Here is an 11,554-nt window from a genome sequence, read left to right as displayed (position 1 = left end):
AAGTGGTCCAAGAACTGAGCCCTGAGGCACCCCAGTAGTTAGATGTTGCAACTTGGACACCTCACCTCTCCAAGATACTTTGAAGGATCTATCTGATAGGTAAGACTCAAACCACTGGAGTGGTTATATGCCACTTATATGTTATATGTTATATACACAATTTTTACATCTCAAAATATTGACCCTTATGACTGGTTTTGTGGTCCAGGGTCACATATTATACTGATATCTCTGCTGAAGGTATAAAATCAGGAAATATTGTGATAATGTTAAAAGTTTCGCTTTACAGACAGTGAGCCAACTTCACTTGCCTTTTTTTTCCTCACAGCCATGACAACTGATGTCAATCATGGCTGCTTTCAAATGCTCCTGTGCGTATTTGAGTGAGGTTTCTGTATATAATGTATTTTTGCAGCGTTGCGCACTGTAGCCAATCACAGACAGGCAATGTTTTAGAATGCTATGATTGACAATGAAAACCATGGCAATGGACGGGACAAAAAAAAATCTGATACGGTCAGATGTCAGAATAGATCTGTGCATGAAGTCTTGGAGTCTAAAAGGAAAATAATACCCCTCCCATTTATTTTATGTAACGCATTTGAAGAACTTGCTTTGCTCATCTGAGCTGCATCTCACCACTCCAAAGCTGTAGACGTCGATCTCCACTCCTAGGTGCCCATCCTTCAGGTATTCTTCTGGGAGGTATGCAAGAGTTCCCCGGACCGTAGCTGTTTTAGCCACGGTGGACGTCTTGCCTGGGGTTTTGTTGGGGTTCTGACATAAACGCGCCAATCCAAAGTCCCCGAGCTTGGGCTCCAAGTGATTCCCTAAAAGGATGTTAGAGCTGTAACAGAGGGAACATGACTGGTTGGTACCCTAATGATTAACATGCATGTCCAAGTGGAACAATATAGTCAGCAAAAAGGAAAATTTTAGTGCTGGATTTTATCGTTTGGGAACTGTGAAGTGAAAGTGAAATGTCCCTAAATTTCCAAGCATTTTGGGTGATGGTGTTTTAGCAGCATCAGTGGCAAACAAGTTAACTGACCCAAATGCTTACTTTTGTTTTTAATTTTTTTCATTGACTAACTCATCCCGATCAAAAGGTACTTTGCAGTGATTGCAGGTTTTACAAATGTAATGGGTGCAATCAGCTGCACTTTAAGACACTAGTGGGGAATGAATTTGCATCAGTGAAAAATTAAAGTCCCTGTAAAGTCAATTCTGATAATTGTTTCTAAACGCATTATAAATGTTACAAATGTATTACTGAAACACATTACAAAGACTGTGAATTCTGTAGTGCTGAATAGTGGAGTTAGACCATTAAACAGTTTTTCACCAATTCTGCAATTTTTTGGGCGGGGCTAAAACGGTGGCACGATGATGGCCACCGATCATGGCCCCTCCCCTAACATTATAATAACTGTCGATGACGCACTGGAGCCACCGATCATGGCCCCTCCCCTAACATTATAATAACTGTCGATGACGCATCGGAGCCACCGATCATGGCCCCTCCCCTAACATTATAATAACTGTCGATGTCAGGAGCCACCGATCATGGCCCCTCCCCGGACACTTTCTGCTCCCGTTAGTGACGCTCACACGAGTATACCGCCCTTTTTTTTTTTGATACCGCCCATTTTGATAACTTATGTACTTAGAAGATTTTTTTATCATTCAAATTTGGCTGAGTGGTTAATACACTTTTCTGTGGTGTGAGAAACTCAGAACACCTACATAATATTGACTTTACAAGGACTCGTTTGGGTTTTTAGGAGAGAAAACTTTCAGTAATGTGTGATGTGATTTCAAAGATGCCCACACCAAAATTCATCTAAAATTAGTGACTAGTTGGTTGGTTAGTGACTTCATGTTTGTCATTTTAATTAATCACAAAATTTTTGAAAAAACAAAAAGCTAAAAAAAATACAAAATACACGATTGCATATTCATGATTGATTATTGCTGTCCCTCCCAAGCATTCATGTTAACCCTATCAAATGCTGCTGATTCAAAGAGTCCAGCAATGAGTTTAGAGACTTTACCATTCTAAAGTTTAGGATTGGTAAGATTTTTTTTCCATATTTGTTTGTTTTGTTAGTTCTGTTCTAATACTTCTTTCAGCTTCTTCACAGCAAACTCTGTGTTTCTCATCACAGCTTTATACACGTGTCCGAAACCTCCTTCTCCAATCTGCTTGCATGGGGAAAAGTTGCATGTGCATCTCTGTACTTCCTCAAACGGCCAGTTCATCGCAGTGGAGGAAAAGGGCGGGGGATCCACGCGGTTCTCACACAGGCACTATGAACAGGCACAAATGTGTCAGTGGATTAAGAGACTGAAAGAAAGAAAAACATGATGGCTGAAGGAAGAGTCATCCTGACTAATGCCTATAAATCCACAATAAAAACAATGAACGGTCAACCTATCAAGTATTTTCTATTAGTTGTTTTAATGGCTGAATTTCTTTTTTTAATCAAATGAAGCACCTCTATATTTGAGATTCTTGAATTCATAGAGTCCAGATCAGGCGGTGGGGGGCTAGGCTTGGGTAGAGGCCTGACTTCTGGAAAAGCAAAATGACCATTTTTACCACGGATGTTCTGATTAGAAGCAGTCAACTTGCATTTTTAAAAAGAATATCATCATGTTCGACAGATGCAAGCTTTAGCACTTCAATTTTTACTTATTTTGGAAACAAGGCAACATTTCTAAGTTGTTGTTTTTTATTTAAGTTTTTATCTAAAATATATTTTATTTCTGATTTATTTTAATTACATTTTTTACACTTATTAGTTTTAGTTAACAATGACAACATTGATCTAATATTATTACTGATGACAGTCTGATATATAAGACTAAGCTATTTACTGGCAGATATTTGGCCTTGCCAATAACAGTGCAAGTTTAGTAGACCAACAAAAGTACTCCCTTATGCCTCTCCCTTATGTCAGTTCCAATATATACTGTTAGCCATGTCAATGAATAATACACTATTTGTTTAAAAAAACAACAACAACAAAGTAGTGAATCTCAAGCAAATATTGTGTTAAAAACTGTAATTTCAACCTCAATTGCTATAACTAAATGAGCCAATATAGCAAATTTATCTGCATTATATATGTAAGTAGTTGTATTTTGATGAAAGACTATAGGGACAGTTTATTTCTTTGAAATAACATGCACTGATAAATCATGCAAAATTAAACAGAAAAATGTGTTTTAACAAAGCAAATACGGTCAATTTGGACTGTTTAAGATGAAATAACTATATAACTAATTATTTGTTGTTGTTGTTTTTTCAGTAGCTGTCAGAGGAGGATGTAATCGGTTGTAGCTGTAATGCCTACAGCCTATCTAGTGATCAGAGAACAGAAACTAAGACAAATAAGCACGTGTGATCACAGCAGAAAACTGTCACACCTGACAGCATTGGGTTTCTTCATAACTTAAATGTGTTGCCTGTCAATAAAGTGCCTAAATCAAGACTACCATGTGAGTTTCATGACAGCCACAAAACCCACCTGACAACCTTGCTGGTTAGGGCATCAGATGTGGTAGAGACAACAGAAACAAGCAAATGACAAGACACAATGATATAGAAAGCATACATACATTTAAGGATGATATCACGGGCCCTAAACCATTGCAAGCCCTCAAGAATCTTCAGCAGTTCTCCAACCGTCCCGTTGCGACAGCCCCATTTGTGCATGAGGTCGTCTGTCCGTCTGGGGCTTTGCTCCAAAAGGCGTAGTTCGGTCTGGTCCAATATTACCTGTGAAGCTGCAGTGAACATTTGGGACTTGGTTCCAATTGTGTAAGAGAATCATTCATGCCAAAACTTCATGAAGAATCATTATTATGCCAAAACTTCATGAAGAATCATTATTATGACTGTGTAGAAAGTTCTAGCTGACATTCTCCAGCTACCTGGATAAAAGGACAACACTGGCAAACATTTACTTCACATAAATACCATCTTTTCTAAACTAATTTCCAATCCCGTGAAAGCTGTGATTTAGCAATGAGATGGATTAAATTTCAGCATCTCACCTGAATCAATGGACACAAAAAACAACCCCAGTGATCCACGTCCATTGCTGAACAGCTGTTAACTTTTTAAAAACATTACTAATTATTTACTCCATCGATCATGAGACCAGGGCAACAATCCTGACATTTAGCGAAACATTGTAGTTACCTCAAACACATTCAAAACCAAACAATTATCATTACAAAGATGTACAAACTTTATTCACAACTAAACTAAGTAAATAAACCATGGCTGTAAGAAATAAACATTTCACGAATTGATCAAAAACTTGACTTCTGACGTCACCGCTCAGATGGCTAAGCCAGTTAGCAAGTGTGCTAATCAACACATCCTCTGGGCTTCGAGTTCAGATTTAAATAAATGACTACAACATCATCCTAATGAAAAACTAAACATAAATACATAATTCTTACCGAATAATATCCAGTCTAAGTGTGAAAGTGAGTCCATAAATCGTGTAAAGTCATTCATAACAGACGCGGGTATGGTGTACAGAAACTCCGTATCAAACTCCGCTCCAGACATTTTCAAAAATGTAACTTTATTGTAGTTTTCTTCTTTGCTTTGTTTGTCTTTTTGCTCTTTAATCAGCTCTGATATTGTTTTACGTGGTCCTTCAACGCTGGAGTTTCCTGCTTGTGGCTTTCACTTGTGATAGTGGTCTTTTTTGTCTTTTACTTTGAGTCACCACCAGCAGCCGTCACAAACCGTGATGAATATTTATTGCGTCATCTCTAAACCTGTGCGTCACCTAATTAATATTCATGAGCCACCGTTGACGATACCGCACCTTACTGCCGCCCACTTTCTTACGTCAGCAGTTGCGTTTTCTCCGGCTCTGACTTGCAGAGGCCAAGTCAAATTACGTTTATTATTTCATACCCGTCACCTTCACCATAGTAGAGTTCGTTAATTCATTCGCCATCACGTCTTACTCACATCTTCCACTTCCCTTTTTCCACATTTAGTAATAGTGTAAATTTCACTGTCCTGATATTTAGTGCACGGCCAGCTCATTGCAGTAGAGGAAAGAGGCGGGGGATCCATGCGGTTCGCACACGGGCACTATGAACAGACACAAATGTGTCAGTGGATTAAGAGACTGTAAGGAAGAAAAACATGATGGCTAAAGGAAGAGTCATGCTGACTAAAGGAAGAGTCATGCTGACTAATGCCTCACCAGCACAATAAAAACAATGAACGGTCAACCTATCAAGTATTTTCTATTAGTTGTTTTAATGGCTGAATTTCTTTTTTTAATCAAATGAAGCACCTCTATATTTGAGATTCTTGAATCCATAGAGTCCAGATCAGGCGGTGGGGGGCTAGGCTTGGGTAGAAGCCTGACTTCTGGAAAAGCAAAATGACCATTTTTACCACGGATGTTCTGATTAGAAGCAGTCAACTTGCATTTTTAAAAAGAATATCATCATGTTCGAGAGATGCAAGCACTATACTTAGAATAAAACGTTACCGGGGACAGGGTGAGATTCTTTGACAAAGGTGACTGTACTGCTTTGACATGCAGGGACTGGTGGCACTGTTGAAGGCTGCTCTGAACGAAACTGCGGTATACGTCTGCCTGTGGAAATGCATAGAAAAGTACATTAACGGATTTATTATCTAAGTATAATGGCATGCAGTGTCTGCACAAAACTAAATCATAAAACTGAAATATATCAGTTAGTAGTACACACACCTTTTCTATGTTCAATGAATTGTTTAATGTTTAATTTTGAATTGACATTTTTATATTATTTATATTTACATATTTATAATTTTAGCTTCAGTTTTAGTAATTTGTTATATGCTTTTGTTATTATATATATTTGTTTTTTCTATATTATCATTTTTTTCAAATTTTTATTTCAGTTTTAGCACTTCAATTTTTACTTATTTTGGAAACAAGGCAACATTTCTAAGTTGTTGTTTTTTATTTAAGTTTTTATCTAAAATATATTTTATTTCTGATTTATTTTAATTACATTTTTTACACTTATTAGTTTTAGTTAACAATGACAACATTGATCTAATATTATTACTGATGACAGTGTGATATATAAGACTAAGCTATTTACTGGCAGATATTTGGCCTTTTTGAGATTACCTGCCATTTGCCAATGCAAGTTTAGTAGACCAACAAAAGTACTCCCTTATGCCTCTCCCTTATGTCAGTTCCTGTTAGCCATGTTAGCCATGTCAATGAATAATACACTATTTGTTTAAAAAAACAACAACAACAAAGTAGTGCAAATATTGCAAATATTGTGTTAAAAACTGTAATTTCAACCTCAATTGCTATAACTAAATGAGCCAATATAGCAAATTTATCTGCATTATATATGTAAGTAGTTGTATTTTGATGAAAGACTATAGGGACAGTTTATTTCTTTGAAATAACATGCACTGATAAATCATGCAAAATTAAACAGAAAAATGTGTTTTAACAAAGCAAATACGGTCAATTTGGACTGTTTAAGATGAAATAACTATATAACTAATTATTTGTTGTTGTTGTTTTTTCAGTAGCTGTCAGAGGAGGATGTAATCGGTTGTAGCTGTAATGCCTACAGCCTATCTAGTGATCAGAGAACAGAAACTAAGACAAATAAGCACGTGTGATCACAGCAGAAAACTGTCACACCTGACAGCATTGGGTTTCTTCATAACTTAAATGTGTTGCCTGTCAATAAAGTGCCTAAATCAAGACTACCATGTGAGTTTCATGACAGCCACAAAACCCACCTGACAACCTTGCTGGTTAGGGCATCAGATGTGGTAGAGACAACAGAAACAAGCAAATGACAAGACACAATGATATAGAAAGCATACATACATTTAAGGATGATATCACGGGCCCTAAACCATTGCAAGCCCTCAAGAATCTTCAGCAGTTCTCCAACCGTCCCGTTGCGACAGCCCCATTTGTGCATGAGGTCGTCTGTCCGTCTGGGGCTTTGCTCCAAAAGGCGTAGTTCGGTCTGGTCCAATATTACCTGTGAAGCTGCAGTGAACATTTGGGACTTGGTTCCAATTGTGTAAGAGAATCATTCATGCCAAAACTTCATGAAGAATCATTATTATGCCAAAACTTCATGAAGAATCATTATTATGCCAAAACTTCATGAAGAATCATTATTATGACTGTGTAGAAAGTTCTAGCTGACATTCTCCAGCTACCTGGATAAAAGGACAACACTGGCAAACATTTACTTCACATAAATACCATCTTTTCTAAACTAATTTCCAATCCCGTGAAAGCTGTGATTTAGCAATGAGATGGATTAAATTTCAGCATCTCACCTGAATCAATGGACACAAAAAACAACCCCAGTGATCCACGTCCATTGCTGAACAGCTGTTAACTTTTTAAAAACATTACTAATTATTTACTCCATCGATCATGAGACCAGGGCAACAATCCTGACATTTAGCGAAACATTGTAGTTACCTCAAACACATTCAAAACCAAACAATTATCATTACAAAGATGTACAAACTTTATTCACAACTAAACTAAGTAAATAAACCATGGCTGTAAGAAATAAACATTTCACGAATTGATCAAAAACTTGACTTCTGACGTCACCGCTCAGATGGCTAAGCCAGTTAGCAAGTGTGCTAATCAACACATCCTCTGGGCTTCGAGTTCAGATTTAAATAAATGACTACAACATCATCCTAATGAAAAACTAAACATAAATACATAATTCTTACCGAATAATATCCAGTCTAAGTGTGAAAGTGAGTCCATAAATCGTGTAAAGTCATTCATAACAGACGCGGGTATGGTGTACAGAAACTCCGTATCAAACTCCGCTCCAGACATTTTCAAAAATTTAACTTTATTGTAGTTTTCTTCTTTGCTTTGTTTGTCTTTTTGCTCTTTAATCAGCTCTGATATTGTTTTACGTGGTCCTTCAACGCTGGAGTTTCCTGCTTGTGGCTTTCACTTGTGATAGTGGTCTTTTTTGTCTTTTACTTTGAGTCACCACCAGCAGCCGTCACAAACCGTGATGAATATTTATTGCGTCATCTCTAAACCTGTGCGTCACCTAATTAATATTCATGAGCCACCGTTGACGATACCGCACCTTACTGCCGCCCACTTTCTTACGTCAGCAGTTGCGTTTTCTCCGGCTCTGACTTGCAGAGGCCAAGTCAAATTACGTTTATTATTTCATACCCGTCACCTTCACCATAGTAGAGTTCGTTAATTCATTCGCCATCACGTCTTACTCACATCTTCCACTTCCCTTTTTCCACATTTAGTAATAGTGTAAATTTCACTGTCCTGATATTTAGTGCCGCTTTTGCATTTTGAGCCATATGCTCAAAAATTTCAAGTGATGCTATATGCCAGACGTACTGATGCATTAGAAACTTTTTTTTGTCTGAAAAAGACATTAAAGTTGCATTTATATAAAACACGAGTGATTACTAAATGAACTTAGTGTACAATATGAGCAACAACCATTGTTTTAATTCAACTGCAAAACTCTATTTGAAACTGAAATGTTGATTCTGCTTTCCAGATTTCAGTCATTAGTACTTTTCCTTCTTTTGTTCACGTTTTTTTCCTCACATTATTAAATTATAGATATGAATCTTACAATAGGATGACAACACTACCATTGTTTTGTTTGTGATGTGAGTCAAATAAATGTTTTAGACAGAGAGCAGGTAAATGTTGTTTACTATTGTGTATCTGTTACATACGGCAAACAAATGATACAGTAACACAGTACTATAAAAGTAGACACAAACTATACTTTTCACTTTCAGGAAGGCAAGGACTTAGCTTGGCAGATGGTGAATAACCACTGACACATAGTCTTTAGGATTGTTTGGTTAAAATAACATTTTTTTTTTTTTAGATACATACTACCCATCCCTTTTATTTAAAACTAAATCAAAAAGTAATATGAAAACAAAACTGCTTTGGACAAGGGTAAAAAATACATACAAAAAGTTAATGGGTGTCCTGCCGGGAAACATACTTTATAAAGTGCAGATCTTAGACTCGTTGTCCTTCCGGTCAAGGTTGAAGGGTTTTGTTTTTTTTCTCATAAAATGCAATGGGATTGGAAGATTATGTTTGAGGCCAAGTTTTTTTTATGGTCATGTCAAAATGGTGAATATTTCCCAACAAACACATAGTACTCATTAAACTGTGAGACAATCAACATAACAGGGATGAAAAAAAACAAACATCAAAATCCTATAGCTTTTTACATCGTCAATATTGCCCAAGTACATCTCCCTAATGTTATCCTTTTTTTTTTCTCAATTAAGAAAATAAAGCAAGGCAAACATATTCTTGATCTCTATAAATCCTTAATACATCCATAGCACTGAATACCAACAAGAGGCAAACACAGGACTCAGAATAAAAATACAACTACAGTATAAAGATAAATTCTATTACTGAAACTTCAAGGCACAAGACTATGTTAGATAGACCATGAACTTTCTACCATGGTGGATCTGGAATCTATTTCTTGAAGTTTAACTTCTGTTTCATTTGATTTGAAATTGTCCTCCTTGCACAATTCAAAGTGCTGCATTTTAGTCATAAGGGTCAATTTCTTTTACTTCACTCCTACTGTTACACAAATCAGAGACATACTAAAGGAGAAAACTCATTTCCGATCTGCTGGGTATACTATCATACTATTGCTATGAAGATAAAACGGTCTATTTCCAATGATTTATAATTGAAAAAAAAAAAAGTCTACTAATAAAAATAAATCTAACACAGAAATCTACAAATTACTCTAGCCACAAGTAGTGGCGTTAACAGCCCAAACTCAGCTACCATCAGTTAAATCAAAAAAATACTTCAATGAAATAAATTTGTTCATATCAAACAGACCGAAGTGCACAACCTTCATTAAACAGAACACATTCAGTATTTTATACCTCATGAAACCCTTCGGATTCGGTTGGTGTGGTTGGGCTCAGCTCTTAGAGTGCTGTTTGAAAACATCTTATATATAATAGTAAAGGGCAAGCAATGTCCTATCTTCTAATGGCAATCATGCATATTGATACATGTTCACGTACATAGCATGTTTTTTTGGCTACAGGGACACAAGGACATTCCAAAGCATATTTCACTGCCAGAGGCACAAAAACCCCAAACAAATGAGGAAATAATTCAAACAAACCAACATATATAAATAATAAAAGTAATCATCTTATTCTGTCTTTACCCATTTGTAGGGCTCCATTTTTGTCAGTGGGCTTTGAGCGCTACAAAAAGCAAGAAGTTCATAAAGCAGAGGGTTTTTAACAATACATCATTTGTAGGTGGACACAAATGCCCAGCTGATGAAAAAAAAGAAAAATGAACAATGAAATCCTAGTTACAACACACACACACACACACACACACACCAGTGCACGTTCTACCTATGAAAAATGACCGAATAAAATCCAAGCATTTGAGTAAATTCACCATCCACGTTGCTTCATTGGGATAAAGGTGTTTCTTTAGAATCAAAGGTCACTTCTACCACCTTAGTAAGTCTCCCCCCAAAAAAAGGCACTACCCTTTCTGTTTCAGCCAGACTGATGCAGCTTGTGAGTCGTAACTTCAATTCATGTCTGGAGGTTTCGTTCCTTCGCTATTATTCTGAACCTGTAACTGAGAATGTGCTTGCCGAGCTCAAGGCAAATGAATCTATTCGTCTACCTCCAATCTCCAGCTCGAGTTTAGTCAAACCAGGGAGACGTTCACCACAGACAGGACACAACGTCAGCCGCCGGTTAAGTGAGCGCTCAAACTCTGCCGAGGACAGAGGGTGAGCCCGTGGTGTTTGACTTTAACACTTATAAAGTCTCTTGTTTGACGTCAAGCAGTTAACTGAGTTTGTCTATACAGCGAGGACCAGACCGTGTGCTCCTCTGACTTAAAAATCAATTTCCTTCATCTGCTTTTGACTACTCTAAATGATTACATAGCCCTTGTTCTGAGCAGAAACGCTCTTTTATTTTCTATGCCTCTTCCCGGTGAGGGTTGAGGGAGCGGGAGGCTGGAGGAAGAGAGTGGAGATGCTTTCAATCTTAATAAGACTTTAGGGAGAAAATAAATAAGCAGTGTTCCTTGTGAATGTCGATTGTAATTTAATCTACACAACAAAAACTAATTTTTTTCTTTAAACGTATTTGACATACCAGATAACAAGGCTACTCTAAAACTCACTTGAAAAAATAGGACCGGTAAGTTCTCTCTCGCATGCATTTCAATCCCTAAACGACGGCAAACATCCAAAACAACACCCTACTCTAGTTGAACTACCAGATGAAAAAATGTAACAAGTGCTGAGTGTTATGACTCCGATTAAGGTTTAGTAGTACATATTTTTCAGCATTTATGTCAGTGGCAATGCACATCCATCACCCAAGCCACAATAACTATGAATGTATACACAGACAAAACTGAACTCAATACTTTGTGGAAAAAAGGGCAACCCCTCACACTCTCAC

The 11,554-nt window shown here is 37.0% G+C and overlaps 1 pseudogene; it reads right to left on the bottom strand.

Annotated features, from left to right (window-relative positions):
* Positions 1–8,073, bottom strand: part of LOC107727416 (interleukin-1 receptor-associated kinase 1-like) — a 14,415-nt pseudogene extending 6,342 nt beyond the window's left edge.
* Between the last annotated feature and the right edge of the window lie 3,481 nt (positions 8,074–11,554).

The sequence above is a fragment of the Sinocyclocheilus rhinocerous genome, unplaced genomic scaffold, assembly GCF_001515625.1.
Source record: "Sinocyclocheilus rhinocerous isolate Xijiao unplaced genomic scaffold, SAMN03320098_v1.1 scaffold487, whole genome shotgun sequence".
Lineage (NCBI taxonomy): Eukaryota > Metazoa > Chordata > Actinopteri > Cypriniformes > Cyprinidae > Sinocyclocheilus > Sinocyclocheilus rhinocerous.
This window is presented reverse-complemented; position numbering and strand designations above follow the sequence as displayed.